A 25,764-nucleotide genomic window follows, 5' to 3' on the forward strand; every position below is an offset into this window, starting at 1 on the left:
AATCTTTGCAAAACCAATCCTGTATACTATGGAAATTAAGCATACTGATTTATGCAGAACTTGGTTAAATGTGTAGAGACATGTGGAGAACTTAAATTCAATTAGTTGATCCTTTAAAGAGAGGCATGAGATAATAAAAATGACAATATTCAACTTAGAAATTCTCAAGAAACTGGTATTATGCCCATTCTTTGAAATGGCACCAGCTGTGTGTGCTGACATATTTTGTATTAACAGAATGTCAAAAAGCTTACAACCTGAGAGAGATTTCAAAAAAATAGTGATTTTGAGTGACTTATCATCTCTGTTAGGGGACAAAATTCAACTAGTAACTGGGAAGTGTGGATGAAATTGCTGCTCTGAGTTATTTGGACCACATCATTATCACTACTCACAAATATATTCTTTTCCATTGATATTTGTTTATATCTTCACCAAAAAGGAATTTGAAGGGACAAATTATATGTCTTGTCTCTGAAGGTTATAATCAAAGCACACAGATTTAATCTTGATCCATCCTCTGTTCCTATTGAGACTAGATTTTCAAAATTCAATCAAGTGAATAACAAATTATACTAATATTCTCAGATTTTATGAGACATGACCTTCTCCAAGTCATCTAAATAAAGATTTACAGGTCACTTGGTTTATAGCTCCAAAGTACAGTTTTTAAATTTCAGTGCTGGGTATGTAATGCTATAAACTAATTAATTATCTTAAAAAATGCAAAGTGTGAAATACTTTGGAGATTACTGTTGCCACCAAATATATAACTTGAAACTTATGCCTTCAAGCAATGAGTACTGTAGAGAAGACTCCAGAGAGAATTAGACCCAGAATTCTCTTATGGAGCTTTGATACATTTCAAACACTACAAATGAAAAAGAATAGCATATTGAAAATGGAGATCATATGTATGGTGTAGCTTTTCCACGGAAATTCCTTTAAATAGAAAAAAAATTGGCAATAAAGTATTATTCCTTCTAAATGAGAAATGGTACCATGATACATTAGTGGAGGCCTGGGCTAAATCCAATATTGTCCATCTGTAGTAAAGAATATTATTCAGTGGTTGAAAAGAAAGTGGTAGACTTAACACACATTTACTTGGCAAGATTTCTAAGACATATTTTTAAGTGAACAACGCATGAAACAATAGTAGTATTCACATGTATACAAAACAGTCATGAAATATAACTGTGATGTGAACATACATATATGTAAACACAAGACACACACACCAAATGACCAATTGAGGTTATTTCGAGGGAAGAAAGTAGATATGTGTATATGTGTGCATATGTGCATGAACATCTATGTTCCATAGGTGGCATGGGAAGCAGTGAATTAGAAGGTAACATATTTTGCTCTGTAAGAGACTTTCAGTTTGAATATCTACAAGACTACATTTAGGTATTGCAACAAACCACACTCTAAACAAGAAGAGATATGGTTTAATTAATTAGCTGCACAGTATTTTTAGTCAGTCCAAGGTTATAGTATAATACTGGCATATATCCAAAACTGTGGCATTTCCATTGATAGCACAATTAAAGACTGTTCTGGAATCAGGTTTGTAATGCCAAAGCAATTCATTGAAGAAGGGAAAAAATGCAGACCCAATTTAATGGTATGTCTACAGGTTGTCTTACTCTCCACTTTATCCTTATACTGAGCACAGGTCTCAGAATAAAGCAATATTAGTTGAAGGAATGTTTTTGGTTTGTTGGACACATGTTTTTTATGACTTAAAATGCATATATGGAACAAATGATATTAATTAGCATATTAGAGACAGTAAGAATTTTGCTACCTGGATTAATTCAGTTTCCTCAGCAAAGATAATCACATCGAGAACATTGGCAATGAGCCTTTGCAAAACAGAAGACTGCGAGAAACCAACATGGCATCCAGTTCCACACCAAATGGAAATTCTCTGGCATGGTGATCATATCCAACCTTCACTAGATGTCACATCTGGCGTCTCCAGTCATTCCCTCATCATCGTCCACCAGCCGTACTTAACATGAAACACAAAGCAGGATCACCCACAACGTGCTTCTGGATCTCAGCCAGCCTGACTATCCTGTGGCAAAGCTGTCGGCAACACAAGATCTTTGGGGGCAGACATGTGTGGAGAATGGGCGGCAATGCAGGCTGTGCACTGAGCTGAAATGGGATCACCACCAACAGGGTGGGCAGAAGAAACACTGTGGTTTAATATCAAATTATCGGCTGTGGCAGTGGACTTCTGGGAAATCAGACACCTTGGCAACATTCCTTTGAGACCGATGGTTCTGAAGGGAAAGAGAAAAATGAGCAAAGAACACTGAAGTTTTAGCTTTGGTTGAAGGAATATTAGTGGACAGATAGAGGGCAAAATAGTTTGCTCATCAATGACTATCTTTATTAAGGTCATCACCATCACCAACAATAAGTTAGTTTTAGGCATAAAGTGATTTTGTCCAGTTAATAGAGAATATGTCTGTAAATGTTACATTTATATAGAAAAAAGGTTTTCACACAGTTATGGTGTTTATGTAGGTTTAGACTCACAACTATGTCACATTTTAAAACTTTGGAAAATGATTCCATGTTCACAATTTCCAATGCAAAATGAAAACACGAACCATCTGGAAATTATCAAAATGCTGTGTAAAAGCAATGATGCCATTTACTGCATAGAATCAATTTAGCACACCAATAAAAACACACACACGTATAAGCCTAGAAAAAGCAGGCTATTCTTTTCCATAGAACTTTTCATTTAAATTCTGTTGCCATTGTTGTGCAGTAAATTTTGCTGTCACACAGCTATAGCTAAAGTGCTTTTTATTTGATGTAATCCTACTGCATCATTAAAATATCAGTATTCTTTATGTTTTGCAAATATTTGTGGACACCATTAAGCAACACGAAGCACAGTGCAGTAACAAATGTCCATTTTATGGCCACTGTCAGACTATATATTGTACAATGCCCCAATATTATCAGCAATCTAGACCTAAATTACCACAACCCTAAGTCCATGAAACACAAGACACATATATAATCTCCCTTAGTCTATGTATTGAAATGTTAGAATTAAAAGCTTGGGCTATCAATTCAGGCATAAAATGTCGTTTTCCAGAAGAATTTTTCACTGAGGACAAAACAGAGAAAAGGCAAAGGAATGAAGCTAAGGGCTGATTTTCTAGAACAAATCTAAACCTGAGAGAAGAGTTTCCCAAAGAGGAAACAGGTGAGAGGGGGAAATGGATGTACAAGTGGGAAAAGTTGTTCTTTTTTGGTCACTGTATTATATTCTTAATTGACACAGACATTCAGATTTAGTAAACAATATTGCTTTTTTGGTGTTAGAGGTTTCCACTCAACTCACAATTCTACTCAAGAGAAGAGAAGGACATTGATGTTTTAAACTATGGTGAGAAATTACCCAAAACATATGGTTCATTGCAAATACTGAGCAAATAGTCTCCAAGTTGCTCAAGAATGCAGCCAGTAAAGATACAGCAGGGAATTTGTCTGAGGTTGAGTCGAAATTGGAAATATTTTGTCATGTAATTAGGCAGAACTAGTATGGGATTTGTTGTAAACACACAGTGATTCAATTTGCTCTATGACAGAAGCCTCCTAACTTACTGTTAAATTGTTTCCTTTTTCTGCTAAATTTCTTTATCACTTCTGTAAATTGTAAAAGACAAATCACCTCCAACTGCCCATACATCTCTTGGTCTTCTTTTTGTAGAGCTTTGAAGGTGATGAAAGAATCAATTTCATTTACTACAAATGATGATATTAATCATAAGAGGTTGTCAGGACTCATAATGGTGAATGGGTCTAGTGGAGTTGAGTTGGTAGAACATTTTGACCTATTGTAGTTTCCTTCCTCATTGTGGTCCTGGACAGTAGTGGTTGCAGGGATAATAGGGAGCTGCTGGATCTGGCTTCCAGAGAGACAGGCAAGGGAGAGAAAAAGATAAGCACATTTAAAAGCAAATGTTGACTTCCGAATGTACTTGTATTCAAGCAGTAAGGGCAAGTCATTAGTAACCATGAAAGAGATTTCAAACTCTCTTTCTGAACTATGCAGATCGAATGCACATAATCTGCTTCCTAAAACTACTCTGCTATGCAGTGTTTTTATTTTCGATGAAGTCAGTTTATTGCAAATTTCAGGAATCTTTTTCAACTGAAGAGGTGTATCCTCCTCTGACACAGGTAGCCTCACCCATTAGAATATTAATTTGAATTGACTTCACCCCACGAAGCATTTCTTAATATGAGTGCCAACTTAGAAGTTTGACTTTTACTCCATCATAAGTCAAGTTATTGGTATTGACAAAATTTGAGACAAAGGTCTAAGATGCCTTGATCAACAACTCTGATTTAATAATAAAAAATTTGCAGATTTAGTTGGAGAATATTTTTCTCATGTGAGATAGATTGCATTGTAGAAGAATTAAAGTGGGAATCAGATTTATATCTCTAAGTTAAAATGTAATTTTTGGTTGATAAAATTTTGATTTTGGGTTAGAATATGTTGAAATAAAGAAACAGATCTTTATTCATGAAACTAACCAGAATTAGGATCTTTTTGAAGAGTTAAAAATAAGAAATAGAATTATGAATTATTTTAATTAAATATATTTAAAATATGTTCAGATAAAGTAGGCAGATGTTAAAATTTCAATTTGAAGAGATTTCAAAACCAAGTATAAAATTGAGACATCTTTCTAACTTCAGTTGTTTTTGGAAAATTCAAATCAAACTTTTTGGGAAGAGAGTTTTATTTATTTTCATGTATTTATGATACAAAATAGATGTGAATGTTAGACTATCAATTTTTTAAAAATTTATATCTTTTACCTAATTTCTGTATCTTTTTATATTCAGTCTTAGCAGTGGTAAATGGAAGTCGGTTTTTTAGACTGCTTTAAATAGTAGTTTATAAAACAAATTATAAGTCTTATAATTAGCTTAGATTTTATCGGAATTGTCTCTCTTTTAAGGGTTTTTGAAATTTTATTTATTCCATTTTTCATGGGACCTACCTAGAATTATCTGAAGAACTCTCCTTCACTTTTTGTGGATATTTGGATGTCATATACGTGGATATTTAGATGTCATTATAAGTCATTTGAATTAGTTACAGGGACTTGAAACAAGCCACATGCAGTTGGTGAATTTATTTCAAAATAATGTTTATTACAAAATGTAATAAGGCAATCATAAAAATAATGTTTACATTTTTAATAACAGAATTCTAATGTTAGAATTGAATAGCTTCTACATTATGTTTTTAAGTGGAAAAACATTATAAAAATGCTTGTGCAAGGGTAGGTGAGTACATGTAAATGTGGGTACAAATATATATGTGTGTTTCTGGATGAATGTATTAAAAATTTTAAGACAATTTCAGAAGAGACTAAAACGAATAGCGGTGAGAGGAAGAGGATGATTTTTACTTTTCATTTTATGCCCTTCTGAGCAGTTGGAATTTTTTATGTGTGTTCTGCTTTTGTTTTTTAAAGCCAATGATGAAGATAAATCTGCTAGAATGAATTGTGTGCTATTTCTGTTTCCTTTATACTTTTCTGTGTGAATTGTTTTTGGTTAATAAACATTTTATAGTTAAAAGAATTTAAACAAAACAAATATTAAAATTAACTTACTCAGCTTTTAGGGACAGGCCAAAGAGTGATTACATATGGTCAAAAATATATTTTAAATTAATTTTGTTGATTTAGAGTCACTTCTTGCTATAAAGTTTCATATCTGGATATTTTCATGTTCAGAAGTTTGCTTGAGTTACAGTTTTTGTCTTTTCCATTGACATTTTAATGAAAAAATTGCTATTGAGAATTTCTGTGACATTGCTGAGTTGCCACTCACTGGTTTGGAAACTCCTCACTGCCAGGTGGAAGTGGAATGTCTTATAAAAGCCTATAGGGATTGCCTGTATTCAGTGTTCTTTTAGGAGATAGGATTTTCTCTACTAACATGGTTTCATTTGGAATTTTTTGTTTGCCTGACCTATTCTGATCTGACTTTGCATGCAATATGATAAGTCTGCAGTAGGCATCAAAGTGTCTTTTGGTTATAAACATCCATTTGGACATAATGATGTATATTATTGTTTCTTGCCTTCTTCATTTCATAGTTACGCTTTTAGTACTTGGAAGAATATTGTTTAATTTTGCCATACACGGAAATATGACTTTTTTTGGTATCAAAATGTCAACTTTCAAAGATAATATTTATTTATTGAAAGTAATTTTTTTTTTAACTTTCAAGCTATATTCTGCCGCTGGCAAATGCGACAGAATTATACAGTTCTAGCTTGTGTCTAAAATATGTCAAAACAGTCAGTTTAATCACATAATCATTTAAAACATTGTCAGAGAGTTTTAGTTAAAACAATTTGTGAGTAGAATATTCCTATTTTTAAGAACTTTTTCTGGTATTCCATTGAAGCAGTATTAAAATGTGTAAATAATAAGACATTTTCATATTAAATCTGTATTAACAATAAAAAGTAAAATTATTATTTAAACTTATTTCTGTATCAGAATTCAGAAAATAACTAACGGGAAAATTTCATGTCATAAAGATAAGGACGCAGTAAAATTGTTACTTGGATTTTTTAAGGTAAAGATTTGTTTTAAGCTTACAAATGTTATGAGGTTCCAAGATATATATATATATATATCTTGTATACAATATTTTGTTATTGTTGTCATAAAAAGCCTTTGTAAAATAATGAACATATCAAATTTTATTTCAGGTTTATTTTCCTACACATTTTAATGGAAAAATTTACATAGTCTTTCTGCTTTCTTTAGAACCATATGTCACTGTGTTATTTATACATCTAATAATTACTATCAGAAATGCAAGAATATTTTCCCCAAAAGTGAAAATTGAAGGTCATTTACCATTAAGTGTAATATCACCAAGATTTTAAGAAACCATTATTTATTCCCAATCTTAAAAGAAGTCTAGCTCTCCGATTGTTGGAAATGGTGGTAAGAGTATTGGATCTCCGAAAATTTTATTGGACAGACAGGAAAAAATCTTGGTACTAAGTTCAGAGGAGGGAAAGCGTTTTATGATTCAGGGAATAGAAATTTACTTAATTTGCACATCATTTTAATCAAGCACCATGCAAATCAATTTTGAAGATAAAATTATGGTTTTTATTCTTAAAAAAGAGTCAGATTCCTGGAGCAGCATTGTCAGCATTGTTTTAATTTTAAATCAATAATGGGTTTTTATATTTTCAAAGACTATGCTATTATACTATTGAGGCAGCAACTTACTGACTTAAGTTTTTAAAAACCTGTTAGTGGGTTCCAAGATGGCCAAATAAGAACAGCTCCAGGCTACAGCTCCCAGTGTGAGCAACATAGAAGACAGGTGATTTCTGCATTTCCAACTGAAGTACCCAGTTCATCTCACTGGGGCGTGTCAGACAGTGGGTGCAGGAGAGTGGGTGCAGCCCATCAAGCAAGAGCCAAAGCAGGGCGAGGCATCGCCTCACCCAGGAAGCACAAGGGGTAAGGGAATTCCCTTTCCTAGCCAAGGGAAATGGTGACACACAGCACCTGGAAAATCAGGTCACTCCCACCCTAATATTGTGCTTTTCCAAGGGTCTCAGCAAACGGCACATCAGGAGATTATATCCTGCGCCTGGCTCAGAGAGTCCCACACCCATGGGGCCTCCCTCCTTGCTAGCACAGCTGTCTGAGATCTAACTGCAAGGCATCAGTGAGGCTGGGGGAGGGTTGCCCGCCATTGCTGAGGCTTGAATAGGTAAACAAAGCAGCTGGGAAGCTCGAACTGGGTGGAGCCCACCACAGCTCAAGGAGGCCTGCCTGCCTCTGTAGACTCCACTTCTGGGGACAGGGCATAGCCAAACAAAAGGCCAGCAGAAACCTCTGCAGATTTAAATGTCCCTGTCTGACAGCTTTGAAGAGAGTAGTGGTTCTCCTAGCACAGAGTTTGAGATCTGAGAACGGATAGACTGCCTCCTCAAGTGGGTCCCTGATCCCTAAGTAGCCTAACTGGGAGGCACCCCCCAGTAAGAGCAGACTGACACCTCACACGGCTGGGTACCCCTCTGAGATGAAGCTTCCAGAGTAAAGATCAGGCAGTAACTTTGCTGTCCAGCAGTATTCACTCTTCTGCAGCCTCCGCTGCTGAAACCCAGGTAAACAGGGTCTGGAGTGGACCTCCAGCAAACTCCAACAGACCTGCAGCTGAGGGTCCCGACATTAGAAGGAAAACTAACAAACAGAAAGGACATCCACACCAAAACCCCATCTGTACGTCACCATCATCAAAGAACAAAGGTAGATAAAACCACAAAGATGGGGAGAAAAGCAGAGCAGAAAAGCTGAAAATTCTAAAAATCAGAGCGCCTCTCCCCCTCCAAAGGAACCCAGCTCCTCACCAGCAATGGAACAAAGCTGGACGGAGAATGACTTTGATGAGTTGAGAGAAGGCTTCAGACGATCAAACTTCTCTGAGCTAAAGGAGGAAGTTCAAACCCATAGCAAAGAAGCTAAAAACCTAGAAAAAAGATTAGACGAATGGCTAACTAGAATAACCAATGTAAAGAAGTCCTTAAATTATCTGATAGAGCTGAAAACCATGGCACGAGAACTATGTGACAAATGCACAAGCTTCAGTAACCAATTCAATCAATTAGAAGAAGGGTTATCAGTGACTGAAGATCCAATGAATGAAATGAAGTGGCAAAAGAAGTTTAGAGAAAAAAGAGTGAAAAGAAACAAACAAAGGCTCCAAGAAATATGGGACTATGTGAAAGGACCAAATCTACATCTGATTGGTGTACCTGAAAGCGACCGGGAGAATGGAACCAAGTTGGAAAATGCTCTGCAGGAGATTATCCAGGGGAACTTCCCCAATCTAGCAACACAGGCCAACATTCAAATTCAGGAAATACAGAGAAAGCTACAAAGATACTCCACAAGAAGAGCAACTCCAAGACACATAATTGTCAGATTCACCGAAGTTGAAATGAACGAAAAAATGATAAGGGCAGCCAGAGAGAAAGGTCGGGTTACCCACAAAGGGAAGCCCATCAGACTAACAGCAGATCTCCTGGCAGAAACTCTACAAGCCAGAAGAGAGTAGGGGCCAATATTCAACATTCTTTAAAGAAAAGAATTTTCAACCCAGAATTTCATATCCAGCCAAACTAAGTTTCATAAGTGAAGGAGAAATAAAATCCTTTACAGACAAGCAAATGCTTAGAAATTTTGTCACTACCAGGCCTGCCCTACAAGAGATCCTGAAGGAAGCACTAAACATGGAAAGGAACAACTGGTACCAGACACTGCAAAAACATGCCAAAAGGTAAAGACCATCAATGCTAGGAAGAAACTGCATCAACTAACAAGCAAAATAACCAGCTAATATCATAATGACAGGATCAAATTCACACATAACAATACTAACCTTAAATGTAAATGGGCTAAATGGTCCAATTAAAAGACACAGACTGTTACACATAACAAAGTTCTCTACCAACAGTAAAAATATTAGAAGCCTAACAGAATAATATGACTGTTCAAAATATATATATATATATTTTTAATTTTTTATTATTATTATACTTTAAGTTCTAGTCTTGGATCTGGGGCCCGGGGGGATGCCAAGTGGAACTTCTGACCCAAGGCTGTGGGTCTGCTGAAACAGCTTCTTAACTCTTTCCATTTGGGCTTGGATCGTTTCTTTGCCCTTTAGACATGCTGATTTAGCCACATAAAGATGAAGCAACAACTCAATATGAGAATTTAAAGAGTATATAATGACCATATCACCTCTGACTAATAGTTAAAATTCCTAAATAAATTTCTAGTCATTTAAAAAAAAAAAAAAAGACACAGACTGGCAAATTGGATAAAGAGTCAAGACCCATCAGTGTGCCGTACTCAGGAGATCGATCTCACATGCAAAGACACACATAGGCTCAAAATAAAGGAATGGAGGAAGATCTACCAAGCAAATGGAAAACAAAAAGAGGCAGGGGTTGCAATCCTAGTCTCTGATAAAAGAGACTTTAAACCAACAAAGATCAAAAGAGACAAAGAAGGCCATTACATAATGGTAAAGGGATCAATTCAACAAGAAGAGCTAACTATCCTAAATATATATGCACCCAAGACAGGAGCACTCAGATTCATAAAGCAAGTCCTTAGAGACTTACAAAGAGACTTAGACTCCTACCCAGTAATAATGGGAGACTTTAACACCCCACTGTCAACATTAGACAGATCAACGAGACAGAAGGTTAACAAGGATATCCAGGAATTGAAGTCAGCTCTGCACCAAGCGGACCTAATAGACATCTACAGAACTTTCCACCCCAAATCAATAGAATATACATTCTTCTCAGTATCACATTGCACTTATTCCAAAATTGACCACATAGTTGGAAGTAAAACACTCCTCAGCAAATGTACAAGAACAGAAATTATAACAAACTGTGCAATCTCAGACCACAGTGCAATCAAACTAGAACTCAGGATTAAGAAATTCACTCAAAACCGCCCAATTACATGGAAACTGAACAACCTACTCCTGAATGACTACTGGGTACATAACGAAATGAAGGCAGACATAAAGATGTTCTTTGAAACAAATGAGAACAAAGATACAACATACCAGAATCTCTGGAAGACACTTAAAGCAGTGTGTAGAGGGAAATTTATAGCACTAAATGCCCACAAGAGAAAGCAGGAAAGATCTAAAATTGACACCCAAACTTCACAATTAAAAGAACTAGATAAGCAAGAGCAAACACATTCAAAAGGTAGCAGAAGTCAAGAAACAACTAAGATCAGAGCAGAATTGAAGGACATAGAGACATAAAAATCCCTTCAAAAAATCAATGAATCCAGGAGCTGTTTTTGTTGAAAAGATCAACAAAATTGATAGACCACTAGCAAGACTAATAAAGAAAAAAAGGGAGAAGAATCAAATGGATGCAATAAAAAATGATAAAGGGGTATTACCACCGACTCCATAGCAATACAAACTACCATCAGAGAATACTATAAACACCTCTATGCAAATAAACTAGAAAACCTAGAAGAAATGGATAAATTCCTGGACACATACACTCTCCCAAGACTAAATCAGGAAGAAGTTGAATCCCTGAATAGACCAATAACAGGCTCTGAAATTGAGGCAATAATTAATAGCCTATGAACCAAAAAAAAAAAAAAAAAAAAAGGTCCAGGACCAGATGGATTTACAGCCGAATTCTACCAGAGGTACCTGGAGGAGCTGGTACCATTCCTTCTGAAACTATTCCAATCAATAGAAAAAGAGGAAATCTTCCCTAACTCATTTTGTGAGGTGAACATCATCTTGATACCAAAGCCTGGCAGAGACACAACAACAAAAAAAGAGAATTTTAGACCAATATCCCTGATGAACATTGATGCAAAAATCCTCAAAAAAAATACTGATAAACCAAATCCAGCTGTACATCAAAAAGCTTATCCACCATGATCAAGTGGGCTTCATCCCTGGGATGCAAGGCTAGTGCAACATACACAAATCAATAAACTTAATCCAGCATATAAACAGAACCAAAGACAAAAATCACATGATTATCTCAATAGATGCAGAAAAGGCCTTTGACAAAATTCAACAGCCCTTCATGCTAAAAACTCTCAATAAATTTGGTATTGATGGAACGTATCTCAAAATAATAAGAGCTATTTATGACAAACCCACAGCCAATATCATACTGAATAGGCAAAAACTGGAAGCATTCTCTTTGAAAACTGGCACAAGACAGGGATGCCCTCTCTCACCACTCCTATTCAACATAGTGTTGGAAGTTCTGGCTAGGGCAATCAGGCAGGAGAAAGAAATAAAAGGTATTCAATTAGGAAACCAGGAAGTCAAATTGTTCCTGTTTGCAGATGACATGATGGTATATTTACAAAACCCCATCATCTCAGCCCAAAATCTCCTTAAGCTGATAAGCAACTTCAGCAAAGTCTCAGGATACAACATCAATGTTCAAAAGTCACTAGCATTCTTATACACCAATAACAGACAAATACAGAGCCAAATCATGAGTGAACTCCCATTCACAATTGCTTCAAAGAGAATAAACTACCTAGGAATCCAATTTACAAGGGATGTGAAGGACCTCTTCAAGGAGAACTACAAACCACTGCTCAATGAAATAAAAGAGGACACAAACAAGTGGAAGAACATTCCATGCTCATGGATCGGAAGAATCAATATCATGAAAATGACCATACTGCCCAAGGTTGTTTATAGATGCAATGCCATCTCCATTAAGCTAACAATGTCTTTCTTCACAGAACTGCAAAAAACTACTTTAAAGTTCATAAGGAACCAAAAAAGAGCCCGCATAGCCAAGACAATCCTAAGCCAAAAGAACAAAGCTGGAGGCATCACGCTACCTGGCTTCAAACTATACTACAAGGCTACAGTAACCAAAACACCATGGTACTGGTACCAAAACAGAGATATAGACCAATGGAACAGAATAGAGCCCTCAGAAATGCCACACATCTACAACCATCTGATCTTTGACACACCTGACAAAAACAAAAAATGGGGAAAGCATTCCCTATTTAATAAATGATGCTGGGAAAACTGGCTAGCCATATGTAGAAAGCTGAAACTGGATCCCTTCCTTACACCTTATACAAAAATTAATTCAAGATGGATTAGAAACTTAAATGTTAGACCTAAAACCATAAAAACCCTAGAAGAAAATCTAGGCAATACCATTCAGGACATAGGCATGGGCAAAGACTTCACGTCTAAAACACCAAAAGCAAGGGCAACAAAAGCCAAACTTGATAATGGGGTCTAATTAAACTAAAGAGCTTCTGCACAGCAAAATAAACTACCATCAGAGTGAACAGGTAACCTACAGAATGGGAGAAAATTTTTGCAATCTACTTGTCTGACAAAGGGCTAATATGTAGAACCTACAAAGAACTTAAACAAATTTACAAGAAAAAAATCAAACAACCCCATCAAAAAGTGGGCGAAGGATATGAGCAGACATTTCTCAAAAGAAGACATTTATGCAGCCAACAGACACATGAAAAAATGCTCTCATCATCACTGGCCATCAGAAAAATGCAAATCAAAACCACAATGAGATATCATCTCACACCAGTTAGAATGGTGATCATTAAAAAGTCAGGAAACAACAGGTGCTTGAGAGGATGTGGAGAAATAGGAACACTTTTACACTGTTGGTGGGACTGTAAGCTAGTTCAACCATTGTGGAAAACAGTGTGGTGATTCCTCAAAGATCTAGAACTAGAAATACCATTTGACCCAGCCATCCCACTACTGGGTATATACCCAAAAGATTATAAGTCATGCTACTATAAATTCACATGCACACGTATGTTTATTCACAATAGCAAAGACTTGGATCCAACCCAAATGTTCATCAATGACAGACTGGATTAAGAAAATGTGGCACATATACACCATGGAATACTATGCAGCCATAAAAAAGGATGAGTTCATGTCCTTTGTAGGGACATGGATGCAGCTGTAAACCATCATTCTTAGCAAACTATCGCAAGAACAGAAAACCAAACACCGCATGTTCTCACTCATAGGTGGGAATTGAACAATGAGAGCACTTGGACACAAGAAAGGGAACATCACACACTGGGGCCTGTTGTGGGGTGGGGGAAGGGGGAGGGATAGCATTAGGAGATATACCTAATGTAAATGATGAATTAACGGGTGCAATACACCAACATGACACATGTATACATATGTAACAAACCTGCACGTTGTGCACATGTACCCAGAACTTAGAGTATAACAAGAAATAAAAAAATAAAAAAAAAGAAACCTGATAGTGAAAAACATATGATGTTGATTTACCTTTATGTTTATTTTAAACAAAAGGTAGCATTTTTGAAACACCTGTAACTTGGTTTGCATAATTCCTGTGACAATAATTCAATACTTTTCACATGAATATCTTTCTAAGTTATACTTTGAAAGTACTGACAGTCTGATTGAAGATTTTTTCAAGGAATAATGCACCAATAGAAATTTTTTTTTTGTCTTTGCCTTATGGTCACAACTCCCTGTCATACAATTTACTGAGAATATTTCCATACTATAAACAGATTTTTTTTTAATCTGGATTACTGCTGCTGCTGCTGTTGCTATTACTACCACTAGATAATCATCAAACAGGTACATCCACTATGTGTGGTGTGTTACATGTATCATCTCATTTAATCCTTACAACAACTGTGTGAGACAGAGACACTGATCTAATTTTACAGATGAAGAAACTGAGGCATAGAGAGGTTAAGTGATTTTGTCACCATTTCACAGCTAGTGAATGGGCGGTGCTGGGATTTAGAAGCCAAGCAGTCTGACTCCAGAGCCCCTGCCTTAATTTTTGTAGATATGGGATAATCTATTCGAGAGTTTGAATTTCCATTTTATGGTAAGTTTCTATAATGTTAGGATTCAATGAGCAAAAAAGTAAAATTCTGAAACATGATCTTAATTATTTAATATATTTTTCTCTCTAGGTAGGTTTTAAATTTACCAAAAATAAATAAATAAAATTGTGTGACCTCTTTAGATTCAAGAAAGAAGCAATAGATAACTTACTGGGCCATGCTTGTACAACAGAGACGAGTCTCTTTTTTTTCATTTATTTATTGAAAGCCTACTTTATGCTCACTTTGCGTGATCTATTGGTATCTTAAGTAAAGGACGCTACTCATGCTCTTGGTTCCTCAGTTTGTTTGGATAATCAGAGGAGTAAAGAGATAATTATATGCATTATGAGCAGGACTAGATCAGAAGCAAATTTAAGTTTACAGAAAAGGATCACCTATCTTGGGGTAGTGACAGGAAGTAAGCAGCCCAGGAGGACTTCATAGAGGAGGTGCTACTTGAGCAGCATAAAATTTGAAGGATGTACAGTTGTCCCATAGCATCCACTGAGGATTGGTTCTGGAACTCCTTCCCCAGTACCAGGACCACCGCTTCCCACAGCAAAACCCGCAGATGCTCAAGTCCCTTACATAAAATGGGATAGTATTTGTACCTAACCTACATATATCCTCCTGTATATTTTGAATCATTTCTAGATTACCTATAACACCGAACACAATGTAAATGCTATGTAAATAGTTGTACTGTATTGCTTTTTAAAATTTGTACCTTAAAAACATTTTTTCTGAATATTTTGACCTGAAAATTTATATAGAGCCTGCAGATGTAGAGGGCCATCTATCCAGAATATTTCTTCTGGTAGAGAAGGGATAAAATGAAGGGCCTTGCAGGCAGAGGAATACCACATGCAAGGGTACAAAGACATAGAACCGGCTGTGATTTGGAAACTGCATGACTAGAGCACGGAATATGAGAGCGCGGGAAATGAAGCTGGAGAAATAGGAACTGAAAATAAACTGCTTTGTGGACTCTTCCAAGGACCAACAATTTTAACTGAGGACCTAAAATTTTAAGATTTTAAGCAGAGGAGAAACATAATTAGATTTGCAATTTAGAAAAATCAACATAATGAAGCATTTAATACAGTGGGGCAAGACTGGAGTCAGAAGATGATTGTACATGGTTGTAATAATCCTGGTGAGATATAATTAGAACTTGAGTTAAAGCAATGGAAATGGAAACAAAAGAGAATAGGTTTTAAAACTGCTTAGGAGATGACTACATGATTACTTAGATATCTCTCGAAGGTAACAACTAATCTGATTTCTGTTACTGTAGATTTGTTTTGGTTGTTTTAGGATTTTAGATGAAGTCATACAGTATATATATGTATACATTTTGATCTAGGGCTTCTTTTACTCAACATTTACGTTATTGAATGTAGCATTACTTCATTGTTTTCATTGCTATAATTGTGAGCATGTATCACCTGATGTAAAAATATCACAATTTATTTAGCCTGTCTACTATTCATTGACCCTTGGGTTGTCTTTAATTCTGTGTTACTTTAATGGTGCATGAATATTCTTGTATTTTTTTGATGCACATATATATGCATTTGTGTTAAAATTGCTGGGTTATAGGTTATAAGTATGTTCAGTATTAGTTGATACATCAAATAGTTTTCCAAAATGATTGTATTAATTTACACTCACATCAACACTGATTAAGGAATCTAGGTGGTCCACAGAATTTTCAAACCTTTAATTTTAGACAAACTGGTGGGTATGTTGTGATATCTCATTGTAACTTTATTTTGAATTTTGATGATGATGTTGATAGCTTTGTTGAATTCTTGCTGGCCATTTGGATATTCTCTTTTGTAATGTATCTGTTCAGTTATTGCTTATTAAAAATTATGTTGCCTATCTTTTGCTGATTGTTCCTGGAAACTGATTTTATATTTTAGATATAAATCCTTTGTTGGACATATGTTGAGAATACCTTCTAATTGGTGACTTGCCTTTCCTTATATTGTTGTTGTAATAAACAGAAGTTCTAAATTTTAATGAAGTCTATTTTATTAATATTTTCCTTTATGGTTAATGCTTTTTGTATCCTGTTTAATAAAGATTTGTCTTTCTTAAGCCAGAAGACATCTTTGTATTTTTTCCTAGAAACTTTATCTTCTGGAGTCATCTTCTGACTCCAGAATTATTAATTCTTTAATAATCTGGAATTAATTTTTCTTTATGTTGTTAGATAGGGGGTCAAGTTTCATTTTTTTATTCACATAGGTATAGCCAGTGGATCCAGTGACATTTATTGAAAATACTCTCCTTTCCCCATCACAATGTAGTATCACCTTCATCATAAATCAGGTGACCATGTATCTGCAGGTTTGTTTCTGGACCATTTTGTCCCATTTATTTGTGTAGCTTTTTGCCAATACTGCACTATTTTATTATTGTAGATTTATGATGTCTTGATGTCTGGTTGTATATGTTCTCTAGTTTTTCTTCTTCTTAATCATTATTTTTGTATTTGCATTTCTATATTAAATTTTGTAATGCTCTTGTAAGCTTCCCAGAACATGCTAATACTAATGTAGTTTGTTGTCTGTATTCATAAAGGAAATAACTAGTCTTTTTCAGTATGGGACTGGTAGAAACAAAGTTTCCCTTCCAATTTCACATATCTCCTTAATTCTAACTCCAGGTCAAGAATCTCTATCTAGCCACAGGTTTAACTGCTTCTTACAAGTTTTTTGCAATTTACTGCATTTCCACTGTGTTCAGGTCAAAGTATTTTCTAATTTTCATTATAATTTCACCATTGGCCATTGTTATTTAGAATAATATTATGTAAATTCTAAATGTCTGCTATTTATTTTTAGTTTGGTTATAATTTAGACTGATAGCATACTCCATGTATTTCAACACTTTAAAGTCTGATTGATTCGTTTTATAGCCTCTTCTGGGAAATGTTTCTTGTGTACTTGACAAGTCAATGAGGTTTATTTGGTTAATCAAGTTGTTCAAATCTACAGATTTAGTGTATTTTTTTTTTTCTGTTTCACTGAGAGGCATGCAAAATATCTCATGATGGGTATAGGTTTATTTATTTTTTCTTTAATGAGTTTTTGCTTTACTTGTTTTGATGTTCTGTTACTACATACCTATAGATTTTGGATTGTTATGTCTTCCTGAAAAATCAGTTCTTTTGTAATTATAAATATCCTTCTTTATTTCTAATAACACTTGCTTTTCTAAAGCTTACTTTGTCTGATAATATTGCTATAGCAGCTTTATTTAACTTGATATTTGCATGGTATGTTTTTTCGTTCCTGTACTTAGGAATGTGTCACCGTGCTTAAGGTATGACTCTTGTGACTATTATATATACATATATAATACTTATATCCACATTCTATATGGGTCTATGTATATATCCATATAAACATATTAGATTGGTGCAAAAGTAATTGCAGTTTTGCCATGAAAAGTAATGGCAAAAACCACAATTACTTTTGCACCAACATAATACATATATGATACTTACAAGAGTTCTTTATACCTTAAACATAATGATACAAAAAGTCTCACAGCATATTTGTATGGTACGATCTAGTCAACAAATATTTATATAATATAATCTAGTTATATATGTATATGATACAATCTAGTCTGACAATCCTTGTCTTTTAGAAGAGATATTTATTCTATTTATGCTTAATATAATTTCTGACATATTTTGGCTTAAATCTTTCAATTTTATAAGCACTTTCTGTTTGTCTCACTTACACTTTTCCCTGTCTCTTTGTTTTGCATTTACTTATTTTTACTGCTTCATTTTTTTCCGTATTTTAGTTTGTTAGCAAAACATTGCTTAATGGTTAATCTAGCCTATAACAAGCACCTCTATATTATGAAAGCCTGCCTTAAATTAAGTTCTAATCAGGCTCTGATTTTCTATATAATGCAAGGACCTTAAACACTTTAATTTCATCTACTACCTGTCCTACATAAAATTGCTATCATATATTTAACCTCTACATTTGTTATAAAACTCACAATACATTAGTGTTACCACTTTAAACAACCAAGTAATCAAGTTTTATTTAGTATCAGCAGCATGTTTACCATTTTCCAGTGCTTCTCATCCCTCCTTGCATTACCATACTTCCATCTGAGATAATTTTTATTTTGCCAAAAGAACTTAATTTGGTATTTCTTTTGGTTTAGACTTGCTGACTATGAATTCTCTTAGGTTTTGTTTGTCTGAAATCATTTTTATTTTACCTTCTTTCTAGAAGATTATTTGCACCAGTAATAAAATTCTATGTTGACAGTCATTTTTCTTTCAGCTTTGACTTTTATTGTTTTTATTAAAAACTCAGCTTTCAGTCTTCTTGGTAGCTTCTCTAAAAATAATATCTTCTTTTCTCTGGCGACCTTTAAAATTTCTCTTTGTCTTTGGTTGCCCAGATGTTGTTCTGTTTGTATATATACCTGTATGGGTTCATAAACTTCTTTGAATCGGTGGGTAAATTCTTACCTAGCTATATCTACAATATCGTTTTTTCTTTATTCTCTGTCTCTTCTCCTTTTGAGACTACAATTACATGTATATTATTTATGTTCTATATGTCTCTTACTTTTTTTGGTATTTTAATCCTTTTTTTCTGAGTATCAATCTTGATCTTTTAACCTGACCAATGTACTAGTCCTCTCTTTTGGTGTATCTATCCTATAGAAATTGTCTTTGAGTTCTTCTTTTTAATTGTATTTTTCAGTTGTACAAGTTCCATTTGATGCTTTTGTTGTAGATTTCAGTACTCTGATAACACACTCCATTTATTTATATTTTTTCCTAGAAATACTGCTAATAATTATTTTAATGTCTGCTTTATATAACTTTGATATTTGTATTACCTCTCAATGTACTTTTATTGCTTGTTTTTTCTCTTGATTTCAGTCATGAGGTCCTGTTTTATTTCATCACTGGAATTTTTTTATAGAATGATGTACCCTGTGACAAAATATAGAGGTTTTGGATAATGTTATCTTCTTTCACAGAGGATTTAAATTACTTTTGGTAGGTTGGTTGAGTAAGAGAAAATAACTTTGATCTGGTTGAGGCTGGACTGTTTCCAGTTTGTCCTTACTTCTATAGAATAGACTTTCAAGAGATCTCAAAAAAGACCGGACCCTTCTTTGGTGAGCCCTAAACTCCAGTTTCTGTCTCCCTAACACAGTAAGAGTGTAACAACTCTGTGCTTAGCTTTTTAGTCTTTTATTGATGCTTTCTGCTTGATCTATCAGAGATCCACCTTGCATGTTTTACATTTTAAACAAACTACTAGTCATGCTTCTCTGTGGTTTCCTTTCTCTGGAATTTTGATCTTTCAAGTCCTGGCTGTCTTTGTAGCTTTGAATTCCGACAGTACACTGCTGTTTCTCTTTGGCTTTTTCATCTTGCCGTGTGATTGACAAACGCCCTGCAGGTGAAAACTGCTGTGAACATAGGCCTCACATCAATATGCGTCCCTTGCTCAAATATTGACTGCCTTGGTTTGGTCTTAGATATTTTATAGTAACATTTTCTGGTATTTTATCAGTTGTTATAATTCTTATCAGTGGGAGAGTTATTATCCTATCCTGGAAGTGTTGGTTTGAGGCACCTGTCCAGATGGGGATGTTCAGTTGGCACTATGAGGTATAAGAAAGGAATTCAGGGGTGAGGTTTATACTGAAGCCAGGGATTAAGAGTCATCGTAATACAAAGGTTCTAGAGTTTATGGGATGGGATTGAATGAGTCTTTTAAGGAAAATGTGGAGTGTGCTAAAACACCTGAGGTGGTAATCTTGATAAATACCACACTTTAGAGCTGAGTAGGGCAAAAGGAGTGGCTGTAGTTGTTAGAAGAAATCCAGAAAATTATAATGCCACTGATAGTAAGAAAAAATTTCAAGAAAGTTTGGAGTGTCAATCATTCAAGAAAAGTCAAGAGAAGAAATAAAAAGTGTCCATTGCATTAAATGGGAAATTTATACATAATATTGGCTAGAGAGATTTTAGAAGTCAGAGGGCAGTATGTTAAAGAGGAGAGTAAGTGGAAACAGTGAATTCAGACATATTTTGAGAAGTTTAGTTATAAGAAAGAGAGAAAGGGAAAGGCTTTAGTATTCGTACAGGCTGAAAGGGAAGTACCACCCGAGAGTGATAGGTGTTGCCTAAGCTCCATGACGGTAGTGGCCACATCTGTATTGTGCTTAGTAGCATCTTTAGCGCTTAACAGAGGGCAGGGACATGCTTGGCATTCAGTATTTTGTGTCGAATGAAGGACTTAAATGGAGCTAATGAAGACAAAGTTGAGACAAGGGATATCCAATGAAAGGAGATCACCAAGAATTTGTTGGGTGCAGGGGTGGAATACAGAGAATTGAAGGAAGAAACCCTTCTACTAAGTTAGAAAAGGTGCAAATGAGGAGAGGTAAAGGTGCACATACATTTATAGGTGTGTGAATAGGGGCAAGTCGTTGAGAAAGCTCTTGTTATATTTTCTCTGGGAGGGAAGAAGTTAGAGTAGTGGAGGATGCTGGGATCAGAGGGCTGGCTATGTCATTGTTTGAATATAACAGAGAGTATGAATCCATGTTCCTGACTGACAGTTGATTTACTTCTTCCTTTCTTCTATTACAAACACATCTTTACTGAACTCCCTTGTACGAGTCTTCCTGTCCATGAAGTTCTTCAATGGTATTGGTAGAATTTCTAGGTGTGAATATCTTCAATATTACTTAATCTTGCAGAATCATTTGTTAAGATATTATGAATTTATGATGTACCCATGTCATATTTGTGTGAGTGTGTGTGTGTGTGTGTGTGTGATTTTTCAGTCATCAGCCCAGAGTTTGGAAGAGAGAAAGCAGGTATTTGGTGCCATCTATAGTTGACGTTTTATTGAAAGTGTGGCAGAGAACATGGGTCAAGAAAGTTAAATGGTAAGAAAGGAAATGAGGATTGGTGTAGAAAGGTAAATTGAAAAGAAATGGAGGTTCAAGGAGTTGAAGATTGCAGTGTGGTCAAAAGCAAGTATACGACAGAACAGGAAGTTCTAAGGCTAGGATAATGTGATTAGAGTGTGGAATATTGTTTAAGATTTTGACTGTACATCAGTTACAGTAATTACAACATACAAATCTCTACAGCAGAAATAAAGTGGAGATGAAGGTGAACAGACTACAATATTAACAGAACTGGGAAGACTGGGTGTTAAACACATCACAATTACCATTAAATTTGTCCAGGATAACAGCTGGATGTTACCCTAGATTATGTCACACATTTTGAAGGATCTTTTTCTGCCAGATAGCAGATGGAATGCAGACCCTGTAAATGCAGTACAGCAGCATGTGATCTTTACCGAAAGAAGTTGGGAGCAGTCTTTATTTTGGCAGAGAGAAGGCTTTGGAATAAGGAGTGCTTGGAATTAACACAAAGGTGTTAAGATCCAATGGTTATTGCATATGCTCAGTCTGGTAAGTGGTCAGGGCTGAGTTGGAACAGATGGCAAAGAAGAAGGGACTGCAAATAACTATTCATGTCACATTTTACTCTATAATTTGATGTTCTGGGATCAGTGGACATCAGTTGCTCAGCTGGGATCTCCATTGCATATTTCTATGCTTGCGAACACATCCTACCCAAAAGCTGTTGATGCTACTAGTAGAGAGAGAAGCTTGAGAAGATGAAAAGTAAATGACTTTATGAAGATGGGACTGTCAAATATGCTTTATTCCCTCTGGTAATCCGCAAACAGTGGAAAGTCACTTCCCACCCTGGAGTAATGGCAAAGTCACCAAGCCATATAGTACCTTAGTATCTGAAAACCGAATTTACCAGGCAGTTGGGGAAACTACCCAGGTGTGTCATTTTGATTATAAAGCAACACATGAGTGGTGGGGCCTGCAATCCTAAAGATGGTTGATTATTCCAGGTAGATGTTGAGGAATCACATAGCTCTATCATTCCTGCTATTTTATATTGTTACTTAATCTTCTCTCAGTCCAGGCCAGCTGTGTCACAAGTTGTATCTCTTATCTCTACAGTACTAATTTACTTGACTATAGACCAATTTATCTATCATTTCTTCTTGCCTGAAAGTGGAAAAACATAGAAACTGTTACATGCTCTCAGCTGGAGAACCTGGAATGCTTTTTTAACCCATTTGCCAAATGAACAGATTCATTTCTCACTTGGTTGATCGTTAGAATAAACTCTGTAGTTTGGTGAAAAAGTATTTTGTTTAAACCCTCTGAATTCTCTTTGTCTCTGAGATCTGTCTTTTAAGAAAGAAACTCTGAAGTTTAGCTATAGAGATGGACAAATGACTGGTTATTATTAGTTCTTACTGAACTTTCATCCTAGCTTATAGGTACTGATTGTTTCAGTTAAAATTTATTTATTTTAGTTTTTTATGACAAGATCTTGCTCTGTTTCTGAGGCTGTAGTGCAATGGTGTGGTCACAGCTCATTGTAGCCTTAATCTCTCAGGCTCAAGCAATCCTCCCACCTCAGCCTCCCAACTGACTGGGACTACAGATGTGCACCACCATGCCAGCTATTTTTTTTTTTCTTTTTTTTTTTTTTTGGTAGAGGTGGGATCTCACCATGTTGTTCAGGCTGGTCTCAATTTTTCCTTCTTGTACTACCAGCACAACTTTGTCACACTTTTTGGGTAACTGTGCCTTATACTTCTTTGCAAGAAATACTCTTGAGTAATGCATTGGGATGGAATTTCCAAAATTCTCACATCCTTAATTTCTTTTGTTGTTGTTGTTGTTTTGTCCCAACAGCACCTAGGGACAAAATTTAAAATCTTTAAAAGGTTGTCTGACGCCCGTAATCCCAGCAGTCTGGGAGGCCAAGGTAGGTGGATCACGAGGTCAAGAGATCAAGTCCATCCTGGCCAAGATGGTGAAACCCCATCCCTACTAAAAACACAAAAAATTATCTGGGTGTAGTGGTGCATGCCTGTAGTCCCAGCTAATTGGGAGGCTGAGGAGGGAGAATCGCTTGAATCTGGGAGGCAGAGGTTGCAGTGAGCCGAGACTGTGCCACTGCACTCCAGCCTGGCAACAGAGCGAGACTTCGTCTCAAAAAAAATAAAGTTGGTTGTCTGTTTGCTCCCCTCACAGCTCTGTTAACCCCTCTGACTGTGGTGACCCCCAGGCATCTTCCACAAATAACCAGGCCTTTGTATTCACAGATGTTTTTTAACTTAGCACTTCTCTGGTCACAATGTTAACCCTCTAATTGTATTTACCATTTTTAGGTAATGCTTTTATTTCGTTATTTTATAGGTAGATTTTGAGACAAAATTAGAATATATATGAATATATCTCATTTGACAAAGAATGTTTATAAACTTCACCTACAACAGTCTATACTCATAAAACAACTTCTGTAGCAATCTACTAGAAATGTAATCATTGCCAAGAGGTGTGGCTAGAGAAAAAGGATTGAGAGGAAGGAATCTAGCAAGTTAGAATTTTCTCTTCAATTCTTTTATTTATTTTTCGAGTTTCCTTTAGCAGCATCCTTAAAGCTAGAAAATGACTGGTTGTCACCATGTGCTAATGAGTAATTGTGTGAGAAGTTTGTGAATTGTTTCAGTGACTATGTTGGGTGGCTGCAAATAAGACATGTGAAGAAAGGATTTTCACTGTGTAACAACCAGGTAAGTTCCAAATTTCCTCGTGGTCAGAAAGTGTCCAGATGAAGGAAACGAATGATAAGTGTTCCATGGTAAGAAGGTTTGATCACGGTCTGACCACTCCAGGCTGAGCTCTGTGCACTAGGCAAAGGAGGGCAGGCTGGAATGTGGGGGGAAAAATTGACTTCAAAAGGCTCAGAAGACTTTAGTGGTGATCTTATCTGACAACGCCCCTCTCCAGCCTTTATTCAGACAAGGGCAGGCAGCTTTATGAGTGTCAGTTGGTTATAGCAGTTCCTTGCTGATAATAAGGCAGCGTCCTGCTTAGGGGCCAGGATCATACAGTTTCATTAGGCTTTTCTCATTGCTGTAACTATCTCTTTAGGTTTACTATGAAGAGGGATTTTAACCAGGAAACCACATATACACTCTTACATGCTTTCCAAAGCTCTGGGACTTTGTAGTAGAGCAGACTTCGTAGTAGTAGACTTTGTAGTAGAGGATTCTATGTATCCTCTGCTATAGGAGAGTTGGATGTTGGGCAAGCCAGACAGTAAACTTCTTGAGGACAGGACTGCATATACTACCCACACTGAATTGTTTTGTAAAGCACAGAGCCCACAGAGCCTTAGAACAAATAGGACTCTGTACCTTGTTGATATTGTTCACTGAGAACTCGTAAACCCACTATTAGGTAGGTACCATTCTTATGTCCATTATGCAAGTGAGAAACTGAGGCTTAGAGACGGTAAGTAACTTACTTAAATTAGTAAATGGCAGGGCTGCAGCTCAAAGCCAGAAGTCTGCCTCCAGAGATCGAATGCTTAACTACTCTGAGATTTGTTAAATTAATTTTGAACATTTTAATAAGAGAAGAAATTGCTGCTAGGACAAGAGAAAATGCTTTCTTTAGGATTTTACTTACAGCTGTAAGTACAGCCAGAAAACCTAAAGCTTCCCCTGATGGGGATGTCTAACAGACCATTTATATAGTACTTATGAAAATGATTGCAATAGCAGATAAAATTTTTAACAATAAACAGAAAAAGTTGTATAATTTGTTATTGATTCAAATAGTTAATTTGAGAAGTTACTTATAAACTGCTCCTTTTCAAAAAACAAACAAAAAAATCAATAGGGTTTCTGAATTCCTTTCCATTTCTTTTCTTTTTTTTTTTTTTTTTTTTGAGACAGAGTCTTGCTCAGTCGCCCAGCCTGGAGTGCAGTGGCACCATCTCTGCTCACTGTGAGCTCCGCCTCCCGGATTCACGCCATTCTCCTGCCTCAGCCTCCTGAGTAGCTGGGACTACAGACACCCATCACCCACACCCTGCTAATTTTTTTTTTTTTTTTGTATTTTTAGTAGAGACTGGGTTTCACCATGTTAGCCAGGATGGTATCGATCTCCTGACCTCATGATCCACCCACCTCAGCTTCCCCATTTATTTTCTTTTTCCCACATTGCAGACAGTTTGAATTTTTGTAAAGATTTTGAGTTAATTAGTACACATTTACATAGAGCCTTCAGGAACAGGGCAATTGCTACTTGCTAGGGAGTAGAA

General features: G+C 35.9%; 1 long non-coding RNA gene across 9 annotated transcripts in view; it reads left to right on the top strand.

Moving 5' to 3' along the window:
- The window catches only part of LOC105499063 (uncharacterized), an 87,366-nt gene that overhangs the window by 30,250 nt on the left and 31,352 nt on the right, over nucleotides 1-25,764 (top strand). The window lies entirely within an intron of this gene.

The sequence above is a fragment of the Macaca nemestrina genome, chromosome 5 (assembly GCF_043159975.1).
Source record: "Macaca nemestrina isolate mMacNem1 chromosome 5, mMacNem.hap1, whole genome shotgun sequence".
Taxonomy (NCBI): domain Eukaryota; kingdom Metazoa; phylum Chordata; class Mammalia; order Primates; family Cercopithecidae; genus Macaca; species Macaca nemestrina.